This window comes from Canis aureus, chromosome 17 (assembly GCF_053574225.1).
Source record: "Canis aureus isolate CA01 chromosome 17, VMU_Caureus_v.1.0, whole genome shotgun sequence".
In the NCBI taxonomy this organism is placed as follows: domain Eukaryota; kingdom Metazoa; phylum Chordata; class Mammalia; order Carnivora; family Canidae; genus Canis; species Canis aureus.
The window spans coordinates 35,138,037-35,162,847 of record NC_135627.1 but is presented as its reverse complement, the minus strand read 5'-3'; the positions used below and the strand labels follow the sequence as shown (position 1 = coordinate 35,162,847).

General features: G+C 35.5%; 1 long non-coding RNA gene across 1 annotated transcript in view; it reads right to left on the bottom strand.

The window, feature by feature from the left end:
- Nucleotides 1-1,062: 1,062 nt before the first annotated feature.
- Nucleotides 1,063-24,811, bottom strand: part of LOC144287522 (uncharacterized) — a 57,206-nt gene continuing 33,457 nt past the window's right edge. The window contains exon 3 of the long non-coding RNA XR_013355307.1: nucleotides 1,063-3,500. This is a non-coding gene — a long non-coding RNA (uncharacterized LOC144287522). The remainder of the gene's footprint in view (nucleotides 3,501-24,811) is intronic.

Sequence of the window (24,811 nt, the reverse complement as noted above, 5' to 3'; positions counted from 1 at the left end):
AAGTGCTCTGGAAAGGACTTCCAGTACTGTGTGGAGTATAAGTGGCAAAAGCAGGCATTTTTGCCTTGTTCCTGACTTAAAGTCTTTTACCACTGAGTATAATGTTGGCTGTGGGTTTTTCATGTATGCCTTGGTTATGTCAAGGTAGTACCTTCTATTCCTAGTTTGTTGAGTGCTTTTATTATGAGAAAGTATTGAATTTTGGCAAATTCTTTATCTTCATCCATTGAGATGATCATTTTTTTTCTTTTATATTGTTAACGTGTTGTATTTCATTGACTGATATTTGTATGTTGAATCATCCTTGCATTCTGTGAGTAAATCCCTCTTGCTCATGGTGTATAATCTTTTAGTATACTATTGAATTTGTCTTGCTAGTATTTTGTTAAGAATTTTTGAATCCATGTTCATAAAGGATACTGACCCGTAATGTTCTTCTCTTGTGGTGTTTTTTTTTTCAGCTTTGTTTTCAGGGTTATTTTCATTTTTAAATTTAAAAAACTCATTAAAGTTATCTTATTCCTTCAGCTTTTCAGTTTTCATATTACCTGTTAGATACTCACTATTTCTTGGAAGTCCAGCTGGGGAGTTTGGAGTAGGGAGTGGAGTAAGGGATGGAGAATTACCTTTGGCAGGCAAGGGGAGGTTGCAGATTGCAAGCACCTATGATTTAATATCTTTCTTGTATCTTTGTCACAAATGAATTAGTGAACTTAATTGCATTCCATAATTGGAGATAAACCTTCTAAGAAAAACTTTAAGAGGGAATAACAGTGGTTGAAGTTCATCTGAGGAAGTCAATGTTGTCCTAAATTTCTTTTTTTAGTCATGAATTCCCCAAACTATATTTATTAGTATTTTACTTAAATATCTTCAAATATAAAGCTATCCATGAATTATATCCACACACAACTCTTAGAAAAAAAGAATTTTTTCTAAAAGAATTTAGAAATAAAATACAAATTCTACAACACCAAATAGTTCAAATTAAGAATATTATGTGACAAATGATGTTGTTTTTCAAAAACAAAATGTTGGTTCACATGATGCCAGTTGCTGCCACAAAAAAACACTTTGAGTTCATCATACTTATACTAATATTGATTTTGTTGTGATGACTCAGTTTCCCAACACTTGTCTTTATAGCAATTATTGCAAAAAATATTTATTTACATGACATTCTTTCTGTGATGTTATTTAGACTTCATTTGACTTGTCATATCACTTACATATTTATTCTGCTGTCGTTATTTTTCCATTAACCTAGGGTCACTAAAGCAGTGTTATTAGTGTCTAGTAAACCCAAACTGGAATGTGGACACCAGCACAGTTTGGCAGTAATCTAGTTATAAGGTGGTCATCCAAATAATCCAAGGCATACTGATACTAATTCTTAGATTAGCCTCAAAATTAACATCTCAAATATAAACTTCGAAATAGTGAATTTACAAATCTACCCCCAAATCATTGGAAAAAACTGGTAAAAAGAGATAGACAGTGATTGGGAAAAGGATTGGAAGGAAAGTTGCAGAGAGCAAAAGAATTCAGGGCAAATAAGGATGGGAAGTTTTATGTAGGATTGTTCTTAGCCTTCTCTCCAAGGCAAACAGGGTGTTGCTCTGGTGCTGAGTTGGAGGTGTGGTGAGGCATGGGATTGAGAGGTATTGTGGAAGACAGTATTTGGGGGCAAAAGAATGACGAAGACCAAACTGTTACTTGTAAAGAGGCAAATTGCTCTTCCAAGGACCTGGCAAAGAGGAGAGAGCCAGGGAAGGAGCAAAAGGACTGGGTCCGGATGGAGAAGCCAGTTCAGGGAAACCAATGGGAGCTGAGTCTGGAGGTGAAAGCCCAGACAGAGGTGCTGTCATTGTCAATGAGTACCTTGCTGCAGATGGATCTCCAGAGTAAAGAAAGGATGAGAAATGGAAACTGTATCTCTTGGAGACAAGTAGCTTCAACAAACAGAGAAGATAAAAACTTCATCAAGCCGTGACTCTTAGTGAATCTAATATACTGCCACAGAGTGTACAAGGCAACTAGGCCAAAGTAGGAGAGAATGAATAACAGAACATTTTTTTCTGTTTTTTTGCTCCTCGTTGCAGAGTTGTGGGAACATTAACCAGCCACCCACTCTCCCAGAAAACCAGGCCTACTCAAAATCCTTTCAATTAATTCATGCACAGTTCATTTAATAAATTACCAAATTGTCTTATTTTTCCAGGGCATTGCTGGCACTAGGGATGTAACAGTGAAAAAGTCATGGATCCTGCCTTCCTGTGTCCTACAGAAGTCCTCCAGTCTAGTTTTGGTGCAAAAGCTGTAGAACAGTGAGTGTCAGTGGTAAGAGAGCACACTGCAAAGTTAAGTAGAATCCTGAAGACCTATTTGAGAGCCACTGAAGTTTTTTAAGCGGGAAAATAAAATGTCTGGTTTGAACAACCTTAAAAGAATACATTATAGATATGTTCAAATATGATCTTCTCAATAGCCACATAGGATGTGCTATTTTATGTTCCTACTCTAGCTCTGGAGGAAATGTTTCCAGCCACTTTCAATATTTTCCAGGAGTTTCAAATGTAATTACCCAAGGTCCATCAGTTAAGCAAGTGCATGAAGTGGACTGGCTTAATACACTAAGGAGTGGTGGCGATTCTGGTAGAGATAGGCATCTATGGGCAGGGCAGCCATTATTCGGTTCCAACCGAATATTGATATATAAGGCAACTTTGGCAGACACATTGCTTATTTTCCTTACTGCTGCTTTCTTCAAAAATATCCTCAGCCTAATAATCAGAATGATTTAATTCAGGGTTCAGGTGTGTAGTGAAATTTATAGGGAAGCACAGAAGGAACAATGATTTCAATGTTAAAAATATATCTGAATATGAAGCTGAGAATTAATCCTGTGAAGGAGAGTAATATAAACTACCTTTCTACTTAGCCAGGCAAGCACTTTCTTGTGCTTCCCTAAATAATAATGTATATGTGCATGTATGTATGTATGTATGTTTGTGTATGTGTGCTTGTGTGTGTGTGTGTGTGTGCTTGTTCATAGAGAAACTAAAATGTTAGAAGAGGATGGTAGGAAAAAAAATAGGAGAAGGCTGATAATAAGATAAGGGAATAACTACTCCTCTATATCACCTAATATATACTTACATACTTAGGATGATTTATTGGTTGTTGGATATCTGAATGCTCTTCGTGATGTCTTTATAAAAATTAATAGTAAAATTTCATTTTTGTTATAGTTCAGAATGTTAACATTTAGTATTTCCCTTGTGCCTTATAACTTACAAAAACTTTGTTGTCCAACAGGAAAAAGCAAAGTGAATTCGAATTGAAGTCAGATGTTGCAGTCTATACCTCCAGTAACAAGACTCCATTTGCATAACATAAATGGTATCTTTGGAATTTATGTACTCTGAAGGTCCTGCCTACTAATAAGTTGTATAATCTTGGCCAGAATCTTCAGCATCTGGGGTCTTTTCATATCTTATCTGTAAAGAAAAAAAAGTCTGATTCAGGTTAAGAAAAAATATTTAAAACTAGGAAAAAAGGCAAAAAGTTGGACATTATGTCCCTTTCCATTTCATGTTGGGATGGTGTTTAAGAAGTTTTGGCTATTAACTATTTGACTAGATCCCAGTTGAGACTATTGGAAATGTAGAATTTTTTTTAAAGCCACGACATAAAAGCCTATATGGAGGAACTGAGAAATCTAGTTGACTCTATTTTGATGCATCTAGCTTTTTACTGATTGAATTCTTGCATTTTACTCTAAATTGAAGCTGAAAATACTTGCAGTTATTATTTGAATTTGACTTATTTTACAGGCTTTGGCAACATTTTTCTAAGAAACGTGTAAAATAACCTGGAAAAAAAAACACACTTCCATAAAATTTAAGAAAAATCACTAAGGGCATTTGTTTTTGATAAACAATATACACAGCTGGTAGCAATGTTGGCAAGGACACTTGCCAGAGAGCTACATATTTGCCACTACAAACTGTTCTGTTCACCCTTTATCCAGTAACAGCTGGTAAAATGGCATTTAAGAACAGTTTGATTTAATCTAATGAGAAACTAGGCTGCAATGCATGATACTGCCTGCAGAAAATAATTGGACAAACATTGATTTTTTAATGCTGCTATAATAGTTACATTTTCAATAAATAGGAATTTATATGCATATTTATTTGGCAACATTCCTTTCTTCATGAAAGCTAGTGATTGATTCTTAACACACACACGCACACAGGCATGCACACATGTATACATGCAAAATACACATAAATTAACACCCAGCGTCACACATAGACTATAATGCTTTAGTGTTGTTGCCACCAGAGGGGGGAAAACCTATTTGGAATACAATTTTAGATTTTATGGCAATCTTTGAAAGGAGAATTTCCACAGGAAAAAAGCACTGGTTTGGGGAAGATCCAGCAACTATGAGAGCAGGAATCACTAATCAGAGGGGCCTAGGGACCAAATGAGAAAGCCACACTTCCTTGAATCTCATCACAATGACTGAAGAGAAGGAGTTTCCTGACTCTTCCATATCCCGCCCTGGAAACCTTTGAAAGAGGATGCTTGCACATGCACACTCTTCTCTATTTTTCTTATATATCCTCAATTCCAAATGCTGTATACACTGGCAGAAGAAGAGCTGCCCCTGTGGTATTTCTGTCATGATTTGCTACAGAAAGCACTTGAAACCATAGAAGACCATATCTTGCCAAAATTGGAATCAGGTTTTTTTTTTATTTTTTTTTATTTTTTTTTATTTTTTATTTGTTTTTGAATTTTTATTTATTTATGATAGTCACAGAGAGAGAGAGAGAGAGAGAGGCAGAGACACAGGCAGAGGGAGAAGGAGGCTCCATGCACCGGGAGCCTGACGTGGGATTCGATCCTGGGTCTCCAGGACCGTGCCCTGGGCCAAAGGCAGGCGCCAAACCACTGCGCCACCCAGGGATCCCTGGAATCAGGTTTTATTGAAGCACAAGGTTTAAATATTTCATGAACACAGACTATTATATATTTTTTATTTTTTTAAAGATTGTACTTATTTATATGAGAGAGATAGACAGAGTGAGAGAGAGCATGAGCAAGGTGAGGGGCAGACAGAAAAGCAGGCTCCCCGCTGAGCAGGAAGCCTGACATGGGTCTGGATCCCATGCCAACCCAGGTGACCTGAGCCGAAGGCAGATGCTCCTCCAACTGAGCCTTTCAGGTGCCCCAAATGCAGAGTTTTGGATAATATCCAAGATACTCCATTTTTTTGAAGAACATATATATGTTCTTTGTATATATTCATATATATGTTCATTTGTAAACTTCCTTTTATTGTTCTCTAACTGCTCCATGTATTTTGAAACCTATATTTTATTTTAGGGTGTAACTTTTTTGATGATAAGCTATGATCTCTCAATGAGACTGAATCCACAATAGGTACAATTTGATAATACCTATTTATATAAAAATGGTATGGAGTAAATTTCATTTTCTTATCAGCTTGAGTGAGCATTTCTAGTAGGGAGGGAAACATCTTTGCTGAGAAAATGATTCAGTCCACTGGGAGAGAAGCAGAATCTCATGGACCTGCAGACTTTGATCCTCCTGGGTCATACTTAAGCATGAGAGACTCTAATAAAACTACTATGTATGAGACTCAAGGACCAATGCATTCTCTCCTACGACAAGGAAGGAAAAAAATTTCCTGACAGTGTAACAGGGTCCTGGACAAAGAGAAAGTAGCTGAGCCTTAAAAACTAAGCAGAAGGAGATAAATTAAAAGAAAAATTAAGAAACTCTGAATATGGTCAGAGTGTATATGGTGTCTATCAGGATAGCAAATTGACCAATTGTTCTAGAGTAGTTAGCACACACAGGAAGTAGAAGGAAATATGCTTGAGAGGAGCCAATTTACACATATGTTAAAATCCAGGCACAAATGTGATGGGTGAGAGGGAATCAATAACATTCTTTTAAAGTGGAATGTGTGAAGAAAGGGATACTAACAGGAGATTAATCTGACAGTAGTTTGAGGGATGCTTTGGGGAGGCATGTGGAGGCTAGATGGTCAAGGTGATCATTTCAGAGGCCACTGAAGGAATACAGATTTTAAGTAATTAGAATTTAGGCTCTTGATAATGGAGAGAGTACAGATAAGAGAGATGAATTTGTGCTTCCAGGCCTGGGATTAAGTGGAACTAGACTCCTCTTCTTACCCTAAAAAAACAAAAACAAAAGAAAACACTAGATATGTAAAAGAAACATAGTTGTTACATATATATATATATATATATATATATATATTTTTTTTTTTTATGTTAGATTACAAGTAGTACAAACCTAAGATATCTGAGAAACAGAAAGTAAAGGCAGTGTTTCTATAATTGACCTGGATTTCTAACTGGGTAATTTCTTGATTATAATCCAGAGTAATGGTTTCTAAACTAAATTGAGGAAATGGAGATTAAATTGGAGGAATCCCAAACTACTGGAATTTGCAATGCAAAGGGCTAGAGAGCAGCAAGAAAGAGACACGGAGAGACACACAAGAAGAAAGAGATCCTTGTACAGTAATTTTTAGAGCTGATTGCCATGTCTTCTCAGTGTCCTCTGGTCTGTGACAATTTTTCAGTTTTCCCTTGTTTCTCACGACCTTGACAGTCTTAGAAAGTATTTATCAGATATCCCTTAGAATGTACTTCAATCTGAGTTTGTCTGATGATTTTTTCACAATTAGACAAGTTATGTGCCATCATTTTTGAAGGAATTTTTTTGGGAGGTGTAGCAGTCCATTTTAAAGAGATTTCCATGTCTGTTCCCTTTCCAGCTCTTTAAAAGGGTTATTTCATGTTTTCTGGGTCACATAGTTTGAAATGAGGATTCTGAAGAGGTTCTCACCTATGTTGTTCTGTATATGATATGTCTTTTTTCCTATGATTTCTCCCCCATCCCACATCTGGTTCTGTTTTGCTTACCACTGGTTTCAGAAATTTGATTATGATGTAAACTGGTGTGGTTTTGTTTGCATTTTTCTTGCATGAGAATAAAAGTTTGAAAAAAAAAAAGCAACTTAGACACTAATTTTTGAAATATATCCACTCCCTCCTTCTGGGCTTCTATTGCATACATGTGACTACACTTGATATTGTACTACAAGTTCCTAATAAGTTAGTAATTCTTTTCTCAATCTTTTTCCCCTCCATGCACTTCATTTTGGATAATTTATATTATGATTTCAAGTTCACTGAATTTTCTTCCAAAGTATCTAATTTTCTGTTAATCCCATACATTTATTTTGTTTCATTTTAGATGTTATTTTTTACATCTAAAAATTTTATTTAGTTTTTTAAAAGCTTCAATTTATCTCATTATCATGTTTTCCTTTAAACTTTTAGCATATTCTGATGGCTCTTTTAATGTTCTTGCATGATTATTTTATCTCTCTATCATTTCTGAGTGTTTTTATTTAATGAGTTTTCTCTTAATCATGGTCTCATTTTTCTGCTTCCCCCCAAACTGTTTTTGATTGGATAATAGATATTGTGAATTTTATGTTGTTGAACACTAGATTTTGTGGTCTTCTTTCAGGGTGTTAGACTTTGTTCTACCAGCTATGTTAAGATTAGCCTGAACATTTTGAAGATGGTTTTTAAGCTTTATTAGGGTAGAATAGTTTTATTCTGGGCTATTTTAGTTCTGCTAAGACATGATCCTTCTGGGTTTCTACTGTGCCTTGGTGTTTCATAAGGACTCTATACTCTGCTTGTTGGAATTCAAACTGACAGCATTGTGAGAGCTCTAGAAATTACTGAGCTAGGATCACTTGTCAAAACTCCAAACTGTGCACTTAAAATAGGTAATTTTCATTGTATTTATTTGTTCCTTAGTAAGGGTGATTACATAATAAGAACAATAAACAATCCACTGCTTCTAAAAAAATCCTTAATTGAAGAGATACTTTGAAGGAAAATAACGATGAAATGTGAAAGATAAAAAAAATGATTATAGAAATTCAGAAATAGGAAATTTGGGAAAGGAAGATTGATTTGTTAAAAATAATGTGACAAATTCATAAAAATAGGCTGAGTTTTTCTGAAAAAAGTACAAAAGGTACATGTTATTACATAACCCATAAGACAAATGCCAAGATTCCCTCTAGGTTTTAGAAAATTTCAGCACAAACTCCTTTACCTATAACAATGTTGAAGGAGGATAGAAATATACAGTGGTATCCTGAAACTCTGCAAAATGTTAGTGTAACTCCTGAATTAATGAAGCAAAGTACAAAATTTAATGCTATTCTTGCTGATTTTTTTCATTTTCTAAGATTTGATAATTCACACACAGTTTATATGGAAACATTTTCAAATAAGAATGCAAAGAGGAAAATTTCCCACACTGTAGTGAAATATGCACATCAACAGTCAAACAGTTATGGTGTATAACAAAATGATGAATACCGTCTTTACGTATACATAAACAAACATGTCTAAACTTCTAAACTTCAGATTTCTAATCTTCACAACAAAACAGAAAAATCAGTTTCTTATCCCATTTAAGAGGAAAGAAGAGTGAAGCTGTGAAAAGAGTACAAACTGAAACCAAGAGAAGTATGCACAGGTACCAGTGACCTCTTAGCCAGTCAATCCTGGAATCAAGGTTAAATCCCTTAGCCTTTTTTTTTTTTTAAGATTTTATTTATTTATTCATGAGAGACATAGAGAGAGAGGCAGAGATATAGGCAGAGGGCGAAGCAGGCTCCCGTTAGGGAGCCTGATGTGGGACTTGATCCCAGGATCCCAGGATCACGACCTGAGCCAAAGGCTCAACTACTGAGCCACCCAGGTGCCCTAAACCACTTGGCCTTGATTGCCTTTCCTCAACTAGTCTGCCAGCTTAAAGCCAACTCTTTCCAGGAACTTACAACAGAAGCCTCTGGCAGAGTTAATCACTCTCACCTGTGGCCCCAAAATATTTTGAGCAGTCTTATTAGTAAACTTTTACTATTCATATGCCTAAGTCTTTTTAATAGACACAGCTCCTTAGAGGTAGGTATTAGGCTTCAGTCATTCATTACATTCACAGCAGGCAGCAGTGTCTGGTACATCTTTAGTGGACAATAAATGACGTTTTAAGTAATGAATACCAAATAATATATAAAAGTGAACACTGAGGAATGTAAGAGGCAGATTTATTTATAATATACAAAATGAAAAAAATAATATACAAAATGATATTAAAAAAGAGAGTATTAAAAACTATGAGGAAAAACTGCATGATACCAACCATCACGGTTCTTGAAACATACTGAAGTCAGTAAATATTTGCTGAATTAGTGGATAACAACACAGTGGTCTTTAATACTAAAGCAAATATTGCTCCATAACTCAGGAGCTGCCAAATAAGGACTTAAAACCCAGTAATTTGAAAACCACTGCATTTGGAGAGATGGACTAAAATATCAAGTTGATATCTTCGTATCTTAACAAACCTAAAGTATCTCCTGCATTTTGACCAGATATTTAAAACAACAAGGTCACTTAGAGGCAAGATTTCTCATTTTATGCCTAAGAATGATAGAGTCCTTAGGGATTAAATTATTCATACAAGAATGCATCCTTTCTAGTTCTGCTTCCAACAATGACTGAGTAACTGATTTTGGACTAGCCCTCTCTTTGTAAGCAAATACAGAAATGGAAAGATACATAAAATAAGAGTTTTCAGGTTTGTATCACAAAATGGTTGTGAACTTTGGTTCCTGACAGAAAAATCATCCAGTTCTAAGCTAAGGGACAACTATCCAACTATAGGAAGAGAGTTGCATTCAGGGTACAGGTAGCAGTCCTGCTGAGCTCAGGAGGTAGAGATCAGAGTATGGGCCAGATGAAGCCTCCCCTGAAGATATACCTGGGGAGGAGTACTTGTGAAGATATAACTGTTCAAAGCCACAGAAGTCCAAATAGGAGTTTCCCAGGCATCGATGTCCGAGGGTTGGATTGTCTATGAGCAGGGCACTTTTCCTGAGGGTTACCAGATAGCAGCTCCTCAGACGTTGAGACTGGAATGAAGATACTAGAGGCTGAGAGTGCTAAGGTGCTGGCAGCACTGAAGCTCTAGTCTTGCCAGAGTGGAGATATAATGCTAACACCTTAGTAGTGGATCTGGCACCCAACTGAGATACCAAAGAGACTGCCTTAGAAATAAGGACCACTCTAAGGAAGACCTACACAAAAACCCACATTAACAGAGCCTAACAAATTCTACAGACAGGAAGTTTAGAGATTGAGTCCTACCGCACTGGAGAGGTTTGAGAAAAAAGTGTTAGCTTTCCCCAGATTCACACTAACAAAGTTTAAAACCAAGCTCACACAAATTCAGGATGATCAGTCAACAATGTGAACTGTTTGGAGAAATGAGAGTAAAACCTCTCTGGTAGAAGATAGCATAATGCTGGATCTGAAAAACATATTACCTGTAGCTTTCAGCATTAGATAAAAATCATTATACGTGAAGACAAAGAGCAAGAACAGGCTTGAGAATTTCAGCCTTGATTCACCCAGTCTCACTGAATGCACTCAGGAACATCCTGAAGTTGCTCCTGGTAGTTATACCCAGAAAGCGGGTAGGCTCATAACCAACATCTCTCCAAAAACTGGGAGGAACCAAGAAGGAAACAAACTCCTTAAAAGTGGCAAAAGAAGTGTCTTAAAGGAACTTAAGGATTTCACTGTGAGTCCTTGAATACTAGGGAGGTTTCCCCTTTATCTAGGAATATACGTTCTGAGCAGCCATCTTCTAGCACTTAAGTTTTTACACCTTTTCCTAATAATAAGTTAGCTGACCTCATCTAATCACATGAGTCCTTTAGAAGTAAAGAGCTTTCTTTAGCTGGTAGCAGAGGGGGAAGTCAGACAGACTGGAAACACAATGTGCATTCACTGGCTTGAAGTTGGATGAGGCTACAAGAAAGTGACTTTAGGAGCTAAGAGTGACTCCTGGTCCATAGCCAGCAAGGAAATGGGGACCTGGGTCCTACCGCAACAAGGAACTGGATTTTGCCAATAACCTGAATGGGCTGGGGACTGGTTTCTTCTCCAGACCCTCAGTTTAAGAGCTTTGTCTGGCTGATATCTTGATGTTGTCCTGGGAACACCTGAAAAAGAGAATCCAGTTGAGGCACCCAGGCTTATGATCTATAGAACTGTAATAATTAATGGGTGTTGTTTAAAGTGTTCAAGTTTGTGATACTTCGTTATAGGAGAATAGAAAACTAATACAGAGAATTCAGCAGATTTAAATGTAAAAAGATGATGATTATATTAAGCTTTATTTTTTAAATCCAGTCTTATTGAGATATAATTGACATATCACAATGTGTGAGTTTAAACTGTATGATGTGATGATTTAATATGTGTATATATTGTGAAATGATTGTCACAATAAGGTTAGTTAACACACCTTTTGAGATCCCTGTGTGGCTCAGTGGTTTAGCACCTGCCTTCAGCCCAGGGCGTGATCCTGGGGTCCTGGGATGAGTCCCACATCAGGCTCCCTGCATGGAGCCTGCTTCTCCCTCTGCCTGTGTCTATGCCTCTCTCTCTCTCTCTCTCTCTCTCGAATAAATAATTAAAATCTTAAGAAAAACCCCACACCTTTCACATAATTATCACTCTGTGGTGGTGGTAAGAACATTAAGATCTCTTAGTAAGTTCGAAATATACAATACATATTGTTAAGTATAGTAACCATGCTGTACCTTAGATCCCCAGAATATTAAGTTTTAATTCTATTAAAACCCCTTGGAACTTCACAATGCAAGAGAAAGGAAATGAGAATGGAGAAAATCTCAAAGTTGCAGGTGAAACAAATATCAAAAAAACTAACCCTAGATTAACTGAGTTTACATTGAGTTGAATTAATATTTCCATCACTGCACAGAATAGGGCTTGAAATGGACATTGAATGGAGTTGAGAAAAAGAAAGAAAAAGATTCCTCACCTGATTAACTTGACAGGCCCTCTTCACATTATACCAGTAGAGTAACAGCTATTATTAACATTAATGTTCAAACAAAATATAAAATCGATACTTTTATATTAAAAGCAGATTTAAAAGTTCTTTTCAGTTGATTGTATGTGAAATGTATCACATTTTTATTTTTGGCTATTTCACTTTGGGAAATGAAGAAAAAAACCAAGAATCAATCTGTTTATAGGGACTTGTCATGATCATTTCATGGCAGAAGAGGAGTAAGAATTGTAATAGGTATATTCAGGGTTAAACATTGACTTTTGAATGTAGCTTAAAATATGTAATAATCCGTACAGTTCAGTATGACTTATCCATGTACATATTTTTATTCCCAAGTAAACCATGTCAATGAGTTCACAAAGGATTGCTATTTTAATAAGCCTTTGCTGACAGAGAGGTATCTTGAGAGAGAAGAGAGAGTGGCTTTTTGCCTCGGCTCCTAAAATCACATTGATCTAGTTGTTGGATTGGGAAGGGAGCAGAGGAGATGAAAGTGTTAGGGCCCTGTGTGGTATCTAATCAATGGCAGGCCAGGCTAGCAACAACATTGTTAGTGGCACCCCGCGGAGGGCGGGGACCATCAGTAAAGGGCAAAAGAGTAAAAACTGTAGTAGCACATCACTGAAGCTGTAACAGAGCCAAACTCTAGCCCTGAGGGATGTGAGACCTTTTATAAGTCACTATCTCCTTGTTTAGTATCAGTTTCTTCACTGGTTAAAATAAAGGGAATATACTAAATAGTCTCTAACATCCATTTCAGTTTTCACAATTCACAAGGCAGTTTTTGAGGGCCAGTTTGGCCTCTGAAGCACATTTTTGCCAGTGTAGTTTACTTCATTTACCATCTTCAAACTTCAAAATGACTATCTTCAAGTTTAAGTTTCCAATTAAGCCAACGCTAAGACCCTGAGGACACACGGTTGAACAAAACTGAATCCTGCCCCTTGGAGGCAAGTCGGCTCCATTTTTCCCTCACGGTCTCCAAAAGAATTAGAATTTATCCAACAGTATAGCTGTTGGCAGGGTTCTCAAGAAGTAGTTTGAATATAGCAAAGTGGATATTTAATAAGATGCTTAAATTCCAAGTTGTGTTATTAGCTGAGTCTTCACTTAAGATTTAAACTTCAAAATTACCCATGTTTATTTGGTACAAGGAAACATTCTAGTCAATGGACAGCATGATTCTCTTTTCCTCTTTTACCCTCATAAGTACGTAAGTAAGAAGTACTTTTATCTTGGGAAGGCTGAACGCATAATGGATAGAGATTGTTTCTTTGCATCATTAGGTCCATTTCTGTACTGCTGTGAATCAGGAAGCAACTACACCATCAACATCCAAAGAATAGGTTATCCAGTTGAGGTCATCAGTTGCCACAGTGCAAAGTCTATTAGTGTTGTTGTTGTTGTTGTTGTTTTTTCCTATTAACAGCATTGAGCTTAATTCTACAATTATTCCATGTGAGAAACTCTCACTGAAGTCGATAGATATCTCAGAAGAAATTTGATTACAAGATTTGGTCCATTGAGTAAATGAATGAAATTTGGCTTTTATTAATTTGGAATTTCTCAATTAGGATCTCAACTTCCCAAGCAACTTATAAATATGTTTCTAATTGTGCTTATTTGTACCCAAAATGACAAGGAAAAGAGATTTTTTCCCCTCTTATGGAATGTATCTTTCTTCCTGAGCTGAAAAAAAGTTTTCTGAAATGTTAATTGGAACTAAATTCTCAGACAAGAAAAAGGAATAAAATGACATTATTTCTTCCATTTCACATTAGTAAAATATAAAACACTATACACCTGCAAAAATTGTTCTGTTTCACATGAAGCTTGTGATTATATTTTTCAAGTTTGGTTTGAAAAGCTAAGACATCTGTTTATCCAGTGCATACAGAATAACTCTCATGTCTCCTTATCTCTGAAGATTTCAAAGGCTTTCATTCTGGTTTAAATCCTTTGAAGAAGCAGTAATCAAAGACAAAAATTATCAGAGGTACATTTTTGTTTCCCAAACAATGAAAATAACAACACTCACCCTCCTTGGATTTCAGGCACTAGCATAAAACTTCAAAATTGGAGATTTGCCATTTGAATCAAAAAGTAATATGGATAAATAGGGGCAAAAAAGCCATCTAAGAGAGCATTTTCTCTATTTCACATTATTGCATAAATTTGAATTCAATATGTGAATAATTTAAAAAATACTAGGATGCACAACATCAAACGGCATATACTAGCACAATGTGACAAAATGCATCTGGCTGGCGTGTGAGCTCAGATAAAAAAATTTGTTTGAGCACTAAGTTTTTTATTTTATGTACTTTGCAAATTGAAAGATTAAAATAAGAACAGTGGGAAACCTAAGGAGGATAATAAAGTGAATTGTAGCACGCAAACAAAGCAAAACACCCATAAGAGAGCCATGTGTAGAGGACTGGAATTAACTGGGGGAGCAGCAGCCTGTCCTGCCTTTCATCAGCTTCAGAATATGCGATTGGACTTTCAGCACACGTAACTCCATGTATTAAGGAGCTGCATTATAACTCATTCTATCATCCTCTTTTCAAAGAGAATGATATAAAAATAATATCTCTTGCCTTTTTGACCCTGTTTAGTTAAGAGTAAAGATTTTGAGCTCTGACCTCCTTCTGCATTAGGAAAATTGAAAGTAAGCCTTCAGGATAGATGGCTGATGTGGGAGTTCCACCTGGGGTGGAAGTGGTACCATCTTGTATCAAAGAGAAAACAGGGGAGTTCGCATTGTCTGCCCTGAGCTCAATAAGAACAATTAGAGGATAGCTAGGTCTTTTCTGCATATTACTGCCTTCCTCAACAAAGAGGGACTGGAGTTTCATATTATATTTAAGCTGTCAAAGTGACCTCTGGATTGGAGCTAAGTTTTAGCCATTGAAGCTGCAGATAGAGACATTTCTGGAGCCCAGGGAAAGGTGAAGCATCAAAATAAGAAAGGAGTGTTGAAGACTCTCCATTGATAAGCAGGAGTAGATGAACCCAGGTCAGAGTTAGGCCTCATGGGGTTGTGAACCAGTGGTTTTGAACCTTGACTCCAAACATTTAATTACTTGGGGGACTTTCATAAATCTTAGCTTCCAGGCTGCATCTCAGACCGAAGAACTCAGAATTGCCGGAGATAGGACACAGGCATCAGTATTTTTAAAACTTGATAAAAAGCAACTAGATAAGGAGGAAAATCAACAGTCAAAGGAAAAAAGTAATTGGAGAACCATTAATGGAGGGAAATGCCACTGTAAGGCCAAGTAAGGAAAGGATTTAGCAACATGGATGTCAGTGATTGTATTAGTCAGGGTTCTCCAGAGAAACAGAAACAATAGAATAAATATACACATTATATACACACACACACACAGATAATATTCTGTGGTATATATAATATGCAGGTATATCATATATACACACATATATAATATATAAAGTATATATGTATATGTATAATATAGTATATATTATTTATTTTGACACATATAATATATATCAATAGAAACAATAAGAGATATAATGAGAGAACTTATTTTAAGGAATTGGTCCCATAATTGTAGAAGTTGGCAAGTACAACATCTTTAGGGAGAATGACCAGCTGGAGCTGAAAGGAAAAGCCTGAGTCTGAACATGGCTTGGAGAAAATCTCTTCCTCTGGGGAGGTCAGTCTTTTTTCTCTTAAGATCCTCAACTGATTGAATGAGGCCCTCCCACATTTTGGAGAGCAATCTGTTTTACTCAGTCTACTGATTTAAATGTTAACTTCATCTAAAACATATCTTCCCAGGAACATCTAGAGTAGCATTTGACCAAGCATTTGGATACCATGGCCTAGCCAAGTTGACATGTAAAATTAATCATCCCAGTGACCTTAGCAAGAACTGTTTTGATTTATTGAGAAGTATGTGCTAAGTCATAAATATAGACCCTAAGTGAAGATGCTTACTTCAAAACACTTGGTTTCTGAATACAAATTGAAGCCAAGGACATTCAGGACATGTGCATTAAATGGCATAGGTCAGTGGTTCCCAAACTTGTTTGCACGTTAGAATCACCTTGTATTTCAATCACCTTTTGAAAATTCCAAAATCCAGGCCACCCCCTAAGACCAATTAAATCTTTGGGGCATGGGTAGTTTGTGATGCTCTCCAAATGGTTCCAATGTACAGAGAAGTTTAGGAACTACTGAATTAGGTGGGCTCTTCACATTATAGCACTCAACAAAGAACATTCAATAATATAGATGCCTCATTGGGATCCGTGGGTGGCGCAGTGGTTTGGTGCCTGCCTTTGGCCCAGGGCACGATCCTGGAGACCCGGGATCGAATCCCACATCAGGCTCCAGGTGCATGGAGCCTGCTTCTCCCTCTGCCTGTGTCTCTGCCTCTCTCTCTCTCTCTCTCTCTCTGTGTGACTATCATAAATAAATAAAAAATTTAAAAAAAATATATAGATGCCTCATGATTAGATTTTATTTTTTTATTTTAATTACTTTTTGATGTGTTACCTTTACTGTAAACCAAGGATCCATTAATGTATGGATCTGTTTCTAGGCTCCCAATTCTATTTCACTTGGCTCATCTGGTTTATCTTTGCACCAATATGCATTTACTAATGGCTTGGTAATGCGTCCACTTGGCTAGGCTAAATTGTTTCCCAGAATCCCCTTTCCTGTGTGTTTTAGGCCATGTGGACCACAAGAGACATTTGGGGGTCAGATATAAAGGGTGGAATTGAAGTGTGGCAACCATATTTTTTCATATGCTTAGAAGGTCAAGACAGGATTGCCAGACACTTTCATAGCTCTGGCTCACCTTGGTGTGGGGTGGTAGCCAAGAATGCAATTTTCCTACTTCCTCTGAATTGTCTTCAGTCTTTCTGGGATCACGGGTGAGTTTGGGTCTGTGATGAAGGGTGCCAGCTTCTTCTGAAGGACTCCTACCTAATCAGGATTGGAGGCAGTGTGAACTGACACCATTTCATTCTGTCCTTCTTGGGCTTTTGCTCATGCTAATAGGTTCAGCTTTACCTCGCTCTACCTCACTTTACATTACTTGTCCCTTCCAACTATCAACCTTACAGACTTCAAGCTCTAGCATCAGGTGCAGAGACAACAGCCTTACAGAGGCTTACTAGGTCACAATTGTGTAAATTGAAATCTCTGTACCAACTACACACATGCACTCATGCACACATCTATATATCTACACCGGTATATATCTACATCTCCGTGCTTCTCTGAACCATAAGATGATCTTAATTCAGTATAGTAAATTTTCCATATTGTGCTTCAAGAATGTCTCAGCTCTTTTTGGCCTTCAAAATTTCTATATACATTTTAGAATCATTTTATCATCTTTCATACACACACATCTGCTGGAATTTTGACAGATGACATAAATCTACATATTAGTGTGGAGAGAACCAAAATCTTTCCACATTGGGTTTTCTGGACTTTGCTTCTCTACTTTAAGATATGCATACAGTCTACAAGATATTCCTGTTAACATACAATTTCTGATTCAATAAGTCTGGGATGAAGCCCAAGATACTGATTTTCTTATAAGCTTCTAGATAATGCTGATGCTGCTGGTCAGTTGGGCATACCTTGGGTAGCAAGGGTTTAGACAGAGCATATCTCTCCATTTAATTTCTCTAATAATATTTATGGTTTCCTGTATAAAGGTCTTGCACATATATTGTTCCTAGGTGTTTGAAAGTTTATAAATTATATCTATATTTTAAATTTTTACATTCCATTTGTTGTTAATTTATAGCAATGCAATTGATTTTTTATATGACTTTGTCTTGCTAAACTCACTTATTAATTCTAGTAATTTATCTCTATAATCTTTTGGATTTTCTACAAATATAATCATCATATTAAAATGACAATTTTATGTCTTCCTCTCTACACCACTTATGTTTTATTTCTTTTTCTGGCTTGACTTTCCTGATGGAAATCTCTAGGACAGTGTTGAATATCACTGAGTGGTGATAGCAGGCATTTTTATTTTGTCCCCAGCATCCCAATTTCAAAGGGAAGCCTTATCATATTTGAGTATTAGTGTGGTGTCTCTAGGATCTTTGTATGTATATTTTATCAGACTAAGAAAAATCTCCCTTGATTCTTAAGAATTTTTGACATAAACGATTGCTTAATTTCATCAGTGTATTTCTGCATTTATCAGGATGATCTAATTATTTTCTTCCTTATTCTGTTCATGTGATGATATTTATCAATTGAGTTTTGAATGTTAAATCAACACCACATTCCAGGAATGAACTCAGCTTAGTCATGACACATTACCCTTTCTATACATTGTTTAGCACCTTTGCTTGTTCGTTATTGTGATTTTCCTGTAATTCTCCCTACTCATATTGCCCTCAGGTTTTGTGATCAAGATTGTTCTAGCCTCATATAAAATTGAGGAATGCCTACTCTGCAGACTTATTTTCTATTCTATGGAAAATGTTTTGTATAATTGTTTCTTTATTAAATATTTTGTAGAATTCAAAATGAAGCCATCTGGGCCTATAATTTTCTTGGGACAAGATGTTTATATACAGATTTGACAGTTCATATATTTAATATATTTTTGCTGCTCTTGGTACATTGTGTTTTTCAAGAATTTCCACCGTATTTTCAATTTTGTTAACATAAAGTTGTTCATATTTATTTTTCTTTTATTCCTTATTTTATTGCCCCTTATAACCTTTTATTCATTTCTGATACACACATTTAAAGCTGTCAGCGTTCCTCTAAACTTTAGCTGCATCATCCAAGATTTGATGCATTGTTTGCATTTTCTAATTTACATTGTGATTTCCTTCTTGAATTCATAGAATTTGCTATAAGAATATTTATTAATTTCTAAACATGTGAGATATTCTAGTTACTTTTTGTTAAAAATAGATTTGTGAATTAAATCTACTATAGTCAGAGTACAAATTGGATATTTGCTGCGATTTGCTTTACTGCCAGAGTCTGATTAATTTTTTAAAATGTTCCATATGCCTGGAAAGAACGTATTATCTGCAGATGTTGGGATGCAAGGTTCTGTAGGTATACATTCAGTGATGTTTACTAACCCCATTGTTTAAACTTTCCAGACCCTTACTGATATGCTCCTGCTTGTTCAGTCAGTTACTGAGAGAACTTTGTTAAAAATCTCTCAAAATTCTGGCCTATTTATTGTATTCTATTAATTTTGGTTTTGAGTCTGTTACTAGATTTGTAAAAAATATCTCCCTAGTGATTTGCGTATTTCTTCATTACACAGTGCCTCTCTCTATCATTATCAATTTTTAAATTAATACTAATATATTTATAATAGTCATAAATATTGTCTGATCTTAACATGGCTATTCCAGCTTTCATCTGAATTACACATTATATATTTTTCTACCTTTTTACTCAAACTCTTTGTTCCTTTATTTCTGTTGTGTTTCTGTAAGTAGTACTTAGTTGGGTTTTATTTTTGATCTACTGTGATTTTTTTATTTTTAATTGGAGGATTTATATCATGTATATTTTATCTAATTCTACTAATATAATTGAGTTTAAATAATCATACTCGGTGATCTCTATTTTTCATCTATGCTGTGTTTTTCTTAGTCCTTGCTTCCTTTTGGACAAATTGTATTTATTACTCCATTTACCATCTTTTTCCCATTTGCTGCAAAGTTATGTATTCTTTTCCTTTTTTTGTAGTGGTTTCCTTAGCAATTACAGACTAAGATTTTTTTTATTATAAAGCCTAAAATTATTTGTAATTTTTTCCTGTTCTTAGATAATGCAAGGACTTCAGAACACCTTAAATTTATTTGTCCTCCCCTAACTTATATGCTATTGCTATCATTTACTACATTTTTATGTTTAAAACCCTATTAGACATTAATATTAATATTAATTATTAATACCATCAATTAGATTTACCCACAATTTTACAGTTTTATCCTATTTTTTCACTTTTATTCTCTCTAAAATATATCTTTAAAATCTTTCATCACTAGAAAAAAGAGGAAGAAAACAAAAAGGAAGAAGAAGAAGAAAAAGAAAAGCTTTCTAATGTTCATTATTGTCTTCTGGATGAGAAGTTGATCACATTGGGGGTGTGGTAGCCCAATGGGTTAAGCTGCTTCTGACTCTTGGTTTTGGTTCAGGTCATGATCTCTGGGTCATGGGATGATCCCAGAGTCTGGCTCCACTGAATGTAGAATCTGTTTGAGATTCTTTTCTCTCCCTCCTCTCTGTCCCACCCCTCCCAAAATAAAAAAAAAAAAATTAAAAAAAAAAAAAGTTGATCACATTGAATAGGCTAATTTTGGGAAGTCAGGGCCAGTGTAAAAAAAAAATCAATAAATCTCAATCTTCTTGTTCACTCTTGAGAAAAATGTGTAATCTTGTTTTTTAACTCACTAATTGTAGCTTTTTTTCAGGTTATCATTTTTCATGTTGTTTAAATTTTTCCCTCTTTGGCATTAGATTTTGGAAGTTTTGTTGTGATGTATATAATAGGTGTAGATTGTTGTATCCTAATTCGCCCTGGTAGAGCTTCTTAATTCTGTGGCTTCAAGTCCCTCATTATTTTTTTGAAAGTACTTATTCATTGTCTTATAAATATTCCTTTTGCATTATTCTAATTTTTTTCTTTTGTACTTTGTTAATAAGTAGGTTAGACTTTCTTCAAGTATATTTTGGTCTCTTACTCTATCTTTTGTACTTTCTATCCTTTTGTCTCTGCCTTATCAAATATTTTCTTTTGACTTATCTTTCAATCTACAAATTTTCTCTTGATTCTTGTCTAATAGGCTGTTAACTCAACTGACAAGTTTTTCAGTTTTTTTTTTAAGATTTTATTTATTTATCTATTCATGAAAGGCATAGAGGGAGAAGCAAAGACACAGGCAGAGGGAGAAGGTTCCCTGTGGGGAGCCTGATGTGGGACTCAATCCCAGGACCCCAGGATTACCATGTGAGCCAAAGGCAGATGCTCACCCACTGAGCTACCCAGGTCCCCCTCAGTTATTTTAAAGTTCAGTCCTAGATTTTCTTTGTTTTTTATTGTTTCCGGACCTCTCTAAAATTCTCAATCTTGCTTTTTTGTTTTCTTATTAAATAAAATATTGGTATTTTAAAGTCTTTATCTGATTACTTCATGATTGGGACACTATATAGGGCCATTCTTATTATTTCTTGTTTCTACTAGTTTTAAATTATAATGCCTAGCTTCTTTGTGCACCTTGTTTCTTTTTAAATTCTGTTATAAACATTGTATTTTTGTATTTGCAAAGAATACATGTAGAAATACTCTGAGGTCCAGGAGAGTCCTCCAGAGATCATTTATGTTTGATTTGGTGAAGGACATGTGTGATACAGAGCTATCTGGATCACCTGAAGGCAATTTCTTGGAATGAAATAATTTGAAGCCTAGCCACATTTCCTGTGAAAGCCTATCTTTTTTGGGTCATCTACTTACTAAAGAGGAGTCTTTTAGAATTCCCAACTCAATATGATTTGGATTTATCTGGTCTCCATTTTTGACAGGTTCCAGACTCCAATCCCTGCCTCTTAGCTACACAAGCTTTCACCGTTACTGCTCATCTTCCCAGTCTCAAATCAGCATCTCCGAATGCCAAATACTGCTGAATAAAGATTACCCTCAATGCCAGTGTCACCCTCTCTCTCAGGCTTCTGTCCTCTTGGCTCTCATTTGCTTTTTTTCACTATCTTATAACTTCTCTGATGCTTTCAAGTAAATTAAAAAATTATGTTTTCCAGACAAATTTGATGAAACATTTCTGAATTACCTAATAGCTATTAACAGAGACAGAATTTCTCTCATATTCTCCTCCTTAAAATGTCCTTGAAGTAGATTTGAAAACTCATTTCTACCCCAGACTCCTTTTCAATATTTATATATAAATATATGAATTTAAATATAAAAATATATATATATATCTTTTCTTCTCTATCTAGAGAACTGATATTAAAATATTTAAGGATTATAATTATGATCTTTAAAGAATTAAATCCCCTGGGTATAAAATGGGAAGAAGGCTTAATTTGATCAAAAAAGGAATGGAGTAAATAAATGTAATTACTTGAATGGGCAATTGCTTTTTTTTGTAGCCCAACATCCAAATGCTTTTCTTATTTGAGAAAAGCCCCTCTGTGTAAATTTTGTTGAAAGGAAAAATCCCTCCTTCCACCTCTCCCAGTGAAAGCCAAAGAGCAAGCTCCAGTCTCTACCTATTGGGAGCCAGGGAAAAAGTGACCCAAGATCAGGTAATCAAACTCTCCTGTTCAGGACTTCAGCTTTTAGGAGAATAACAAGACTACAGGTAACTGAGAAATTATTCACAGTAAAGACTGCAGTGTTTTGAGCCTGGAAGGAGGTAATACATATGATATTGAGCAACATTGTCTACATGAATGTCCAGCAGCAGAGTTCCAGATGCCTGAAATATTATCCTAGTTTGGTTGATTGACTTCCAAACTTCTCTTTTCTGCATTTTTTGCAGATCCTGGCTATTCAAATTTCTACTTGATATGCTTCCAATAAATTGCTTTTCTCTTTAAATTAGCCAGCATTAATTCTGTTGCTTGGGAATTGGTTAAGTGGAGATCAATTAACAAAATTTCTATTGAAGGATATAAAATAACTCAGTATTTCTTATAATGAATATGTTTAATTTGCTAAGATGTATGTAATCTAAATTACATGCACATATTTCAATAATAATACTTTTCTTCTGATTTAAAGGAAATACATGACTACTTCAGAAGCTGTTATGCATATATTTTTTAAAAGATTCTTATTTATGGATTTTAACAAATTAAAATTGAGTTAGAAGATACATAATCAATCACTGAAATAATTTCCTCAGTGATGTGGCTTATTAACAATTGAAGATATAGATTCAAGAGAAGCTATTAAGATACATTAAGTTCCATTTCTTTAAATTTATTGCAAAATTCCATTTTACATATGTCATTGTATTAAATTCAAGCTTCGGGATTTGAAATTTAGCTGATTGCAACTTGCTGAAGAAGAGCTAGGATGCTACCCTAGATCAGTTTGATAATACAGAAAGACTGATCTAAATTAAAGGCTGAAAATTAGATCCTATTTAGTATGAAAGCAAAGTGTTCAATAGGAATTTCATTTTCCATGCAAACAACTGAAATGATGAAAGATGATCCAAGAAAGGGGATCAGTTGAGCCAATGATATTAATAAGAAGCTAGAGGTGATATTTAGGATAGAAAAGGGATTCTGTGGGGGAGAGGAAGGATCCCTTGTAGGATAAGAGTGAAGTAAAACCAGAAAGAAAAGAAAAAGACTGCAGTTTTAGGAATATAATTAACATAGGCTCTCTCACATTTTCCCATCTCCAGGAAGGGACTGGGCTACATTCAGATTCACAGAAGTGGTTTGTGAAATAAGAAAAAACAAACAAAAAAAGAAATTCCAACTATGTAATTTGAGACACATGGAGGAAAGGGAGGGGCACATAAGGTAAGGCTCCTGGATTTAGCACACATTGTTGGAATGAAATACTGTATTATTCTATGCTCCTGAGGAATATCACAGGGCACTGGTGGTGAACATTATCTGCCTCCCAGGCACTTCTCCAACAGCCCCTTTAATCTATGGTAATCTCTGCCCTTGAGCCAATGAGCACAATAGAAGGTCCCCTACTCTGATTTCTATCTCTTTTTATTGATGTTTCTGTGTGAGAAGAGATAGGAAGGAAGGAGCAAATAACCTTTGAAAAACAGTACCATTGTGACTTCCTATTTGGTCCCTATGAAGTCTTGGGGCAAGTGGATTGAAACAAAGAAAATTAGTAAACCTTCACTGGGGCTTTTAACATCAAACCAATCAGGGCAGGTAAGATGCTGGACACCTAAGCACTCACTGAGTGGTAGCTATTTTTACTGGGTAAATTGTGTGGGACTTTCTCCTCCTACAGCCGATCCTGTGCCATCCCAATTAGTCTGCATCTAACCCTCTAACCATTTCAGAATGATAAGACTGACAAGCTTAGATGAGCTTTATCTACATAAATTCCTGAAACAACAGAAATTAATGCAGAACCCATTATCAGAAATCATAGTATAGCTGGTACACAGCTCTGATCATTGCAAATGAGGTTTCAACTAGACCCAAGAGCACTTTAAGTTCTTTTGAAGTGTTTTCCAAATCGGAAAATCTTTCTCTTAAAAGCTTTTCTGAAAATTAACATGGATCTTGACCAAGGATGATTGGTCTCTTCCCAAGGAAGTGTTATCCTCGTTAAGTTATGCTGAGTAGCCTGGCATGTGCTATTCTCCTTTCACATGTTTTCTGAATTGAAATTAACTTCAAGTCATCAAACGTTTATTTTCACCAATGCCTTCATGTTAAAGTATGAATAGAGTCTAACGTGAAGGAAAGAACATACTTAAGCTGGGGAATAATAACAATATGTTTTCCAAAAAGATCTCTTTTTTAGAAAGCAAAGTCATTAGGAACGACTTGAATTAGATTAGGAATGGCTTGAATTCTAAGTTTGTCTGATTGATACCTTCAACTCCCAATGAAATTACATGAGCATATATGTAATTCTGTGCAATTAATCAGATAATTTGATCAGGAAAGACTTAATTTTGAAAAATTATTTTTCATTATAAAATCTCTCTCTCTCTCTCTCTCTCTTTTTTTTTTTTTAAGATAAAGAAACCTGGTAGA